Source organism: Mus caroli, chromosome 8 (genome assembly GCF_900094665.2).
Source record: "Mus caroli chromosome 8, CAROLI_EIJ_v1.1, whole genome shotgun sequence".
Lineage (NCBI taxonomy): Eukaryota > Metazoa > Chordata > Mammalia > Rodentia > Muridae > Mus > Mus caroli.
This window is the reverse complement of record NC_034577.1, coordinates 30388130-30398192: the sequence shown is the minus strand read 5'-3', so window position 1 is coordinate 30398192 and position 10063 is coordinate 30388130.

The following is a 10063-nucleotide window of genomic DNA, read 5'->3' as shown; positions in this document are numbered from 1 at the left end:
ACGATACAATGGCTCAGAAGGAATTCCAAGATTCCCAGGAATCTCATAGGGTGTTAGAATGAGGGGTAGTGGTGTCAGGATGGGCCAGGCGTGCTTAGTGATGTTTTTCTCTTGACCCCCATTTAAACCTAAGCCTTCACTCAGGGCTCTGAGGATAGAGGGGCCTCTTCATTTGTTCCTCTTGCCAGTGTGGTCACACGGAACGAATCTGCTTTTCACTGTTGCTTGTCTGTTTAATTGGTCCATTGAAGATGAGTATCCAAGCCCAGCTTGTTAAGGCTGGGGGGGGGCAGGCTTTGACCCTTAAAGCTCAGATAACAGGGTCCCTTCGACAAGAAAAGACAGGCAGATGCGAAGATCAGGCAGCTTACTGAGAGCCAAGCTGGAGATCGGCCTACACCACAGCCCAAATCAGCAACATCTCTTATCTCTTTCATGGGGGGGGGGGGGTCATTGTTAAAGCTCTGGGGATTAGCCTGAGAAGAAGGGAAACCATCTTAAGTAGGGACCTCCACATTTCCCAGAAGACCCAGCGGGTTCTCATTTTGAAGATGAGAGAAAGATTACAGTGTAACTCCAGCCGAGAAACAGGTGTGTATCTATTTTTAAATACCTGCACCAGATTTTGTTCAGAGAAGACCTATCCTCAGGGGAAACCATGTATCCAGAGTGTGACCTACTGGGGTTTTACTAACACCTAATCAATAAGCTGAACTGAAAGATAGTACATAGGTTCCCCCAAAGGCCTATGGCCTAAGGCTGGCTCTCTAAATGCCTCCTCCACTCCACCCCTACCCGGCCTACATCAATCCAGCTGAAGAAATTGCCAGCCCCACTCCCTACTTAAGGAATCTCTAGGAAAGGGCATAGACAACAGAGAAGACAAAAGGAAGACCCCAAAGTTTGCATCAGCCACCATAGTATAGGGAAACTGTAAGCACAGACTAACCCCTGCCTGGAGAACCATAAAACCTCACAGCAAAGGTTGGCTCTCTTCAACCCATGTTGCCCTGTGAAAAAGGGCGCCGGGTGCCTACCATCAGAAAGCTCTGGGAGGCAGGATGCAGGCACACTCCACGAATCACTGCTTGCACATCCACTAAGGCACAGCAGTTACAAGGAACAGCACTGCAAGACCCTCAAAAAAGGAAGGTCCTTTCTTAACAGACAGACCATGCTGGCAGAAATCACCTACTGTGCTCAGACTTTACTAGGCAAAGGAGAACACTGTCCTGTATACTGCAAATAATGGCAAACAGTGTCACCTCTGAACCCAGCCTTCCTATCTGCTTAAAAAAATAATACACGTAGAATTAGTTTATATATTTAACACTCAGAGACTTGCATGGTATCCTGAAGATAAGCTTATTTCTCATCTCCCTCTGTCGATGGCAGTGGTTCTCAATCTTCCTAATGCTGTGACCCTTTAATACAGTTCCTCATGTTGTGGTGAGCCCCAACCATAAAATTATTTCATCACTACTTCACAACTGTAATTTTGCTACTGTTATGAATTGTAATGTAAATATCTGATCTGCAGGGTATCATATGTAAATATATGACATGTAGATATATATTAATATCTGCTAGGCAGGTCTTGACCGAGGGTCTATGGATATTCACTCAGAGAGTTCTTTTCTGATGGCTGAATGAAGAGCCAATCATCTTGCAAATTTCCTAACTTAGTCAAGGACTGTGCCCAAGCCTATGGGGTGAGCACCATTTCCAGTCTGGCCTATAATAAGTCTTACAGCATCCTTTCTTCTACTGTAACTCCTCACAGAGCGTGATTGCTAAGGGCTGGTTAGTCCCTGAAATACGAAAGAGGAGGATCTCCCTTCTGTTGCCATAGCAGCTTGTGACACTGGTAGGTTGATAAAATAATGCTTTCCTTAAGGTTTCAGATGCTCTGAAGATGCAAATCCATTGGTGTCCAGCTCCTTCATGACATCAGTGCTTCTGTGGGTTGTCTAAGGAGCTATGCCAAGGACCAGTGGATGTTTCTGTGGGCCGAGTAGTCTTCTGGGACAATCTCCCAGCTCGGCCTCAGAGCCACGTGTTAGTGAACAGCAGTGGCTGGTTTCCAATAACCTGCATTTATCGAAGCAGGCTGGCAGAAGCACTGGCCCTAGCTTGCCAGTATCTGACCCACCTAGTCATAGGCAGCCCCACCCCCAGGTGAGTGGCTTTGATACTGTGTTTGCCTATGCGCTGCCATCTCTGCCTGCACTTTGGGCAAGAGCAGAAAGAGCATATGCTCTTTGTTTTGGTTTTCTCCACTGTCTCTGAGCCTTCTAAGAGACTCCTTAGGTGTGGGGGGATGGGGGTGGGGGACTGCTGGCAGTCCCTTCACATGGTTGATGGGACAGGTCTAAGATGTGTCCTTATCTGTCCCTTCTTCATTGGCTCATCACCTCATGTCTGTACAAGTTACTCATGAATTGTTTGCTCATCTAACGTCTGTAGGCATTCAGGCTGACCCCAAGCCTGACAAATCTATTTTACCAGGCCATAAAAACTTGTTAGTCATCCAGAGAGGGATCTCAGATTCCTGGGACGGAGTCAAAACTGAGCCTGTTGAGTCTTATCTTCACCTTGAGTCTGAATTTACCGAATGGTTCTCCGAAGGCCCCCTGTCTTTGGTGTGCGAGGCAGACAAAGACATGGCAACAGCTCAACACCCCAACACCCATAGCCAAATAATCTCTACTAATCCCCTTCAAGTTGCAACAGTCAAACTACCTTTTGCCCTTGGCACGGGTGGATGTCTAAGGTGCTTTAAAGTCATCATGGGATAAGAAAATGGCTTTTGTCCTCAAGCCTCAAACAAACCAAGATAGAAATGGCCTCCTTTTCCGACAGTTTGTGGGTGGAGCTTCGTGGCGGGACTGCACAGTCCCTCCCTCCGTCTGATCCTCGTCCCCTGAGGTTTCTCACACTGGAGTCATCAAGCTATGCAACAAGGCTCTCCATTTTTATTTTAGTGAGACCAACAATAGAGGAAAATACAAAGATACAATAATGCATGCATATTCGCAATCCCTCTATGTCCCCCGTGTACCTTTTAAATATCAGATAGCAACTGGAGAACAGGATGTGGACTGCTGTGAGGCAGAGATGGAGACAAAGCAAAGAAGATCTGTGAAGGGACTCTGGGGAGGGAGGCAGGAGGAAGGGGAAGCAAGACAGAAGAACGGGGCCTGGGACAGGAACTGGGGATACCTGGCTATTTGATGATGCACCGCCGAAACATCAATCCTCCTTTCAAGAAAACCCTTTAATGTCTGCACCACTTTTCTCCAGATTTCTAGAATAGTCCGTATCTCACTCCTCTTTATCCGCATGCTGGCAGGGGAGGTTAGCATCGCAGTGCCGAGGCTGGCTTCAAGACAGTCCAGCTACATTTGGGCTGCAGTCAAGGTTGTCGGGAGATTAAAGTATTACCACTTACATTCAAGCTGCATGTGACACCTATAAGAAACCACTTTTGGCTGGTTGTGTAGCTCTGTATTCGAGCAGTTGTCTGGAATAGGGCGGTTGGTTTGATCCGCAGCCCTAGTCAAGAGTAAGAAGAAAACTTTGGGGCTGGAGAGATGGCTCAGTTGCTAAGAGCACATGCCACGCTGCAGAGGTGGTGGCTTGCAACCATAATCCATAATTCAGTTCTTAGAATCTAATGCCTTCCTGGGCACTAGGTACACATATGGCGCACAAACGTTCAGGTAAAATACCTAGACCCATAAAGTAAATAAATCTAAAATCATTTTTTTAAAAAGATGACCTTTTCCTATTTACTCAGAGTAACCGTTATTATTGTCCATTTTTCTAGCACAATAAATTAATGATGCTCCCCCTTCACTCTGGAAAACATCTACATTTGGATAATAGATTTTAGGCATCACTCTTTCTGTAAGTGACATGTGACTGTGGTGCCGCATCTTTCACTGCTTGGATGGCTTTAGAGTACACTGTGCTTTAATCTATCAAAAGCTGAAGGGGCGAGTTGTTTCTACCAACCAAAGCAATGTATAACCGGGGGGGGGGGAAAGTAGAGAGAGTCAGGAACACATCTGATGCTTATAATCTTCAGAGATGAGGGCTCATTTAGCTAGCCCGAGTCTTGCAAGGGAGCAGCTGAGGTGTAATATAAATGTAGCTCAAATCTTGCTAGCCACCCTGGCATCTTTAACACCAACAACCCAAAGCTCCCATTCTATCCTCACTGCTATACACGAGCATTTCTAAACACAAGTCATTTTGTCCCCTCCTCCCCAACCACAATATTTTTGAGAATATCCAAATATGAGAATTTCCGAATTCACATGTGTTTCCATCACAGGCTAACCACACCAGTATCCCCAAGACATCTGCTGCACTTCTCATTTCCAGCTGTCTCTTTCTTTGTCCAATGCTGAGAAAGACACTTGGAAGAGTTTAATTCTCAGATCAGCCTCAAATAAGGATGCGTCTCATCTGTGTAAAGCCCTTGCCAAGTAGTCCCCAGTCCACCCACAATGAATAGCATTACCACAGTGTAGTACTTCAGAGACCTTCAAGGAATACCTTCCTCTCTGACTGCCATGGTTGGTCATTGGGTCCCTAAAAGAAGCATGCCTGTGCTCAGTATTCCAATTTCTGCCTTTAGTACCTATTTCTACAAGAGTCCAAACCAGAACAAAGAAGAAGAAACCGTGTAAGGTTTATTTTCTATCCCCCTTTTCTGTTCTGTAAGGAGCCCCCACCCCTGGTGTGGTATTGGGATTTCTTGGTTTTGTTTTTTTGTGTGCGGAGCTACTCATCGAGGGAGATGTCAAAGCTAAACCCGGACTCATATTATCCCACAAGGACTCCGTAATAATGAGACATGTTTGCTGTTACAATGACATGTCTAGTTGGGTCATGATTTGCTCAAAATGGTAGTGTCATCATGGGAATAGCTGCTCTGTGTGACTTTCCACAGAGGGAGTCTCTGCCATAAATGAGAACTGAGCTGGGAGGCCACTAGGCTACCTGCAGTTCCATGACTGTCACTCTAAATGTAAGTTACTGCCTGCTGACATACTTAGAGAGATGAAAAATAGATTTATGGGGAGCTGAGGGTGTAGTTTGGCAGCAGAACGTATGCTTAGTGTGTGCAAGGGGCTGGATTTAATCCCCAATCACCAAAAAGGACAGGATGATTAAGCTTACAACGTGTTGATCAAATCACGTTATTGATGAACTTGGGAAAAGGAAACGGACAAAGACACATTGCCTAAACAAAGCTATGCTCCTGCTTCCTGCTTCTCTGCCTCTCACTGATGCCTCCCGGGCATCAGTGTGAAACCTGACATTCTTTGGCAGTTGTGTAGACTGGCTTTATTTAGACCTGAATATCAGAAGCTGTTTTCACAGGCCCTGGGGTGACTGGACCCCTCTCCTTCCCCTCCAGCATGTATGTGCAATCACCCAGTTGCCCCACCTTCTCCCACCAGGAGATGTGGTCATTCCAGATGGTTTATCACTTCCTTGTTTCCGGTCACATACGATTCATCGCGGCAGAATAACTGACAGGATGCGTGTGGAGCTATGAGTCACGGTCCTTCCCCGAGAGCACCTGATCTCTCATTTGCTTGCTGTTGCTCTTGTTCCCCATCTCTTACCTGGGCAAGAGGCTGGCTTAGCAGAAGAGCTAATACACCTGGGGGAAATAAGTTCAAAACAGTGCCTATTACTGCGATTCCATTTGTAGAACATGTAGAACTTTGGGGAACCAAAGAGAGCTAAGGGCCTAAAAAGCCGGAATGTTTACTCCCTTATATCTAAAAATATAACTTTACACAAGATATACGTATATACACTGTACATGATATGGATATCTTTCCTTCCTCTATAATGAAGCGTTGGTAACCCCAGTATGTTCCCTCCATTGTTATTTAATAGGCTCACAAAGGTTATGGGAAATAATTACTTATAAAAATGTAATTATCATATCACTTGATAAAGACTTAAATGTCTTTAACTATACAAACATTTGCACATATGCACCCTTAAAGTATATATAAAGGACACATTTATTCTCACATATAATAAACTTGGAAGTGTCCCATGCCTGTAATCACAGCAATAAGGAGATAGAGGCTGGAGGATCAGAAGTTCAAGGCTAGGCTTGGCTACATAGGCCAGCCTTCAATACAGGAGACTTTCAAAAAAAAGAGAGAAGGAAGGAAAAAAGGGAGGAAGGGAGGGAATGAGGGAGGGAAGGAAGGTAAGAAAAAGCTTCGGAGAGTGTCTGCTCTATTGATGCAGTGACATCACACATCCTAGAGAGGCAGCTCAGGCCTAGCTGCACACTGTTTCTTGCCTCCCCTCTGCCTCCACTAAGCTTTCTAGCGCAGTTTTCAATTCCATGCCCTAGATCTAAGCTTGCTTCTCCAGGTTTTAATCTTCTTGTTACATTTTGGAGCCCTTTGGAGGGGAGAGGAAGAACTCCTGTCAGTGATGTGAAATGTCTCTTAACGTCTTTTCACGTTCCAGACTTCCTACTCTATTTAATGCATGAAAAAAAAATATGGCGGCTTGGGGCACACTATGCAAAAATATCTGCAGGACTGGGAATTTTACCTTTCATTTTCCTCTTCTCGTCCATGCATGACTCTATTATAATTTGATTAGAGAATGGAGCCAACACACCGTAACTTCTGCTGGATGCATTAAGGTGGGTGTTGGAAGATCAAAGTCTGAGTGCTTTTCAAGGCTTAAAATAAAGCCTGTGACTAAGTTTGATGACTCCATTTCACCTGCCAAGAGGTCTTCTCATGCTCACCCATTCCATCATGCTATTTGAATTTAAGAGAGAGACCACAAACACACAGAAGCACCTCTGTGCAGACAGCTACATGCATTTAATGAGAAGTCGCTATGAGTTTCTTTTGCTTTGATTTTATTCAACGGATAGTGGTGATTCTGAGGCAACAGTTTCCACAACTGACATAGATCCGATGGATGGCGTGGTGATTTTTTTTCCAGTTTGCTTTTGATAAACAATCAACATTAGGAAACAGGTTAGTTCTATGTATAAACACGTATCCCCCGTGCCCAGGATGTCAGATGTACTCTAGCTCCCCTTTGTGTAAAGAGATCATGTTTAAATCCCTTGAGTGGCTGTTCAGCTAAAGTTTAGAGTCTCTTAATCTAGTATTTGATGCTAAACCAAATAGGCCCTTAGGGAAGAATTAAGAACAAGCCAGACAGTATAAAATTCTTGTTTTGTGCAAGTTAGACAGTATCTGTTATTGTATTGTGTGTGAGGAGAACAGTCACTGTGGGGGACAGTTAAGAACACTGTCTATGCACAACCCCCAAAGGATGCTGATGTGGGGTACATACACATAGACTAAAATGATGAACATCTTTATCATTTCATCTGCTATTCAGAGTCTCACTCTTTACGGTGACTCAAATGTCACTCCAATGATAGATAAGGTCATGCCAAAAACAAAACCCAAAACCCAAAAACAAACCAAATCAAGCAAACACCAAGCCTAGCATTGAAAATCTAGACCTAAATGCCACGGAGCGTCCTCCATATTCTTCAGCCTTAAATTCTATCCACAGAAACACTCCGGGAGTACACGAACAATATAGAAAGATTCACTGGCAATTAGCAAAAAGAAAAAGCCAGGGGAAATGAAAACGATCATGACCTCCATGGAACACTTGGGTCTGTAATAACCAATTCTCCTTCCAGGCTGATAGCTCTTTCTTCCAAGAATAAATGCACATGAACACATTTTTCTGCTGAGTCAGAGACCTTTCCTAAATACCAGTCAAAGTGAAAGTCCCTCCAATCCTTCCACCACCACCCGGCCACTGGCTCGTCCTGCTCTTTGGAGGTAATCATTTGGGTTTTGTCCTTTGTTCCCATAGATTCTTTGGAGTTTGTCCTTATATCTGTTTGTGACTACGATGTTTTTCTCTTTCTCCCTGCCCTCCCGCTCAAATATCACTCTGCTAAATATTCCTGAGTCCCAGGTCCCACCATTGCTCTGCAACACCGTGGCAGCTTCTGTACGGATCCATAGATCCCGTGGCTCTTGTAGGGTACCCTGCCTTTCCGGGATGCCAGGTATGGGGCTGGGCAGTGTGAGGTTGCTGGGCATCTGCCCCATGCCTCTGCCACCCCGTGGGTTAACACTGTCTCCTACAGCCTGGCAGCAAATGCTGAGACACTGAACTTTGTAGGTTGGTGAAGGTTTCCTGACCTGGACGGCAGCCTTTCTTTGAGTGGGTTCCACTAACTTCTTTAGAGCGTGTATGCAAATGTTTTGAGAAACCACCATTTTTGTCTTTGTTTGCTCTACTTGGACAACATTCCAGTACGACTGAGGCTTCAGTCCATGGTCTGGACCATGGGATAAATCTGAGAGGAGCAGACATACCCACCCTTTTCTCAGCTCCTGGAATCTTTAGGCTTGTAAGACTGCAGTCTGGCCCTTCCTATTCTTAGAACCACTTTGGTCTATGTTGTGTGCACTCCTTTCATAGAGGCCCTTGAGTCTTCATGGGGACGGACTTCTAAGCTATGTGTCTGTGTCAAGGATATAGTTGAGGTCTGAGCTGGCATGGCATTGGATAACACACATGTACTCTTGCTTGGTGAGGGACAAGAAACAGGTTGCCTGAGAAGAGGGGAAGAGGACTGATCCCAAACTTTATTCCTTGTACATTTACATAATATGATACTTAGCTCTCTCTCTCTCTCTCTCTCTCTCTCTCTCTCTCTCTCTCTCTCTCTCTCTCTCTGTCCTGGAGATTGAACCCTGGGGTCTCACCGATGCTGGGCAAGTACTGGGCTTGAGTTACTTCTCCAAGTCCCTGAGAACATTCATTCTTACCCACTGATTATTTCTCCTCCTCTGCCTCACGGCTCTCAGCCAGAGTTAAATAAATTAATCAATGTCTTGGGCTTTTAAAAGGGCTCATACAGGCACTGCTATTTGCCTGCAGCTATTATTATAGTAGTTTTCCCAGCCTCTTCTATGGCTTTTGTAATCTCCTGTGTCTCATGAGCTCACTCAGTGGTTTCCACGGGTGACCTAAATTGTTTTTTTCTTTCTCATTTTTATTTTTGCCTTCTTACTTCCTGTGTGAAGATTTCCCTTTGAAACATCCTTCCTGCCTTTGTGTAGCACGTTTTTCCCCCCAGCCAGACTCACTCTGTTACCACAGGCTGGCCTTAAACTCTTAAACCCCCTTCCTCTGCCTCCTCAGCGACGGAATTAGACATTGTTAGTTACACGGGCTTGTATGTTACCCTTGGTAGGACTCCTGTCACAGTTGAATTCTCTGTTCCTTTACTTGTTAGATGTATGCAGTTTTTTTTTTTCCTTTTCTGCACCAGGCCAAAATATAAGATGAATACAGTGTTGATGGGGAGGGTCTCAGATCCTGGTGGCAGGCATGTGGCAGTGAATGTTCCAGAAGGAGGGGCATTTTCTGATCTCCCCTCAGCCGCATAATTCAGAGACTGCAGGAGTTTTTCATGATGACAATTGGGGATCAGAAGTCCAGTCATGCATCTGCCTCCTTTTTCCTGCACATGCATGGTCATGATTGTTTGTCCAAAATGCCTGAGACATGAGGGACTAGGAGTTAGACAGTAAATAGGCAGACAGTAAGTAGAAGGGCCTTGACTAGGGAAGAAAGGTGGCAAACTTCCATGATGACTGGCTTTTTCCTCCCATCTTAAGACAAACAGCCGGTGGCCAAAAACAAAGGCCTGGCCTGTCTGTGTCCCCCACCCCCTCCCAGTAGGGCCCCCAGATGATGGACATGCTCTGACTAGTTCAAGATCAGATCAGAAGCTGTTTACACTAAAGCTGTGGGTCTATCAGCCACCCTGTCCTTGTTGAAACTGATCAACCCTAAATTAGGGAAGAAGGCCCCTCAGTTCCCTTAAACCTTCAATCTTTCATGAAGCTGGATTTTCAGATTCCTGAATCCCCAGTCAGCTTTGTAGAACATCCTTTTGGTTTTATGGGCGTGGAGTCTCTCTCTCTCTCTCTCCCTCTCTCCCTCTCTC